Source organism: Microtus ochrogaster, linkage group LG3 (assembly GCF_000317375.1).
Source record: "Microtus ochrogaster isolate Prairie Vole_2 linkage group LG3, MicOch1.0, whole genome shotgun sequence".
Taxonomy (NCBI): domain Eukaryota; kingdom Metazoa; phylum Chordata; class Mammalia; order Rodentia; family Cricetidae; genus Microtus; species Microtus ochrogaster.
Window position 1 is genome coordinate 37,161,430 of NC_022029.1, and position 1,461 is coordinate 37,162,890.

Genomic DNA, 1,461 nt, shown 5'->3' on the forward strand with positions numbered 1-1,461 from the left:
CCCTGCTATACGGCCAGATTACATATTCTGAACCATACTTGGTGAACCTTTGAACTTCTGGGGAAAGTGAATGTCCACACAATCTTGTTTCCACCCCTGCAGGGAGCAGAGATGTGGGAGGCAGAGACACCTCATGTAGAATGAACCCAAGATCATGAGATAAATCTAAGTCAGAGGAAGTCCCCGCTTCATCGTCATAATGAGAACTTCTGACCCCCTTTTCTCTGCAGCCACCATACCCACAAGGCACAGCTTTACCTGAAACACCAAGTTGGGTGTTCAGATAGAGAGGCCAGAATTTAAGCCAAAGGGGTCCAGACGAAAGGAGGACAATAGAGTCATATGGGCATTTGTGACTGGAACTGAACCTGTAGGCTCTAACAGCCAGTTCAGTGGCCTTCTGGTGTCTGTTGTGTTGTCATTGATTAAAAAGGCAATTTAATTGAATGACAGTCAGAAACCCTCTTACATAGACCATGTATCTAAGTGCTACTTAGAGTGTTTTGTTTTTCCTTGCTTTAGTTATTAAGAGGACAATCATATTTTGTAATGAAAGATTTTTTTGGTTTTCTGTTTGTTTATTTTTCCTTAGTTTGCCTATAGAGCCAGAGCTAGTCAGGCCTATATGGACAGAGCTGGTCAGGCCTATATGGACAGAGCTGGTCAGGACTATATGGACAGAGCTGGTCAGGCCAATACGGACAGAGCTGGTCAGGCCTATAGACAGAGACAGGAGCAACAGACTTTGGCAGGTCTTATTTGCCCATGCATCCTTTTCCTGAAATGAGGCTAGCCTGCAGTTCACTCTAGCAGGATTGTGCTTCACTCAAGAGAACTGTTTGAGATTGGGGACATCCTGCTATGTAGGTCTATTGTAAATTTAGCTCATTTTACTCAAGTATTTATTTTTTATACCAGTTTTTTATATGTACTTCATTTTGAATGTTATTTTTTACATTAAACAAGCTTGACATTTACTTTAAACTTGTTTTGTTAAGCTTGTTTTGAGTTATTTACTTCAGACTTAACTTTAACAACATATACAGAAGACTACATAATGAGAGATATGACGGGTCTATCCTGTCAAGCTTGTCTCTGTAAATGAATTATTTTTGTATTTAATTAACCATCAGCTTGTGTGTGTTAATTATCTTTAATAGTTTACAATAATTAATTTTTGTAAGATTAGGGATTTGATAATTTTATTTCTTGAATCAGATGTGTGGTGGCACACATCTTTAATCCCAGCACTTGTGAGACAGAGGCAGGTTATCTCTGTAAATTCGAAGCCAGCCTGGTCTACAGAGCAAGTTCCAGTGCAGTCAGGGCTATACAGAAAAACCCTGTCTCAAAAAAACAAAAAGAAAAAAGTTGTAATTTCTTTTAGTATCAAAATAAACTTTAAACCAAAGATAGATAGATAGATAGATAGATAGATAGATAGATAGATAGATAGATAGA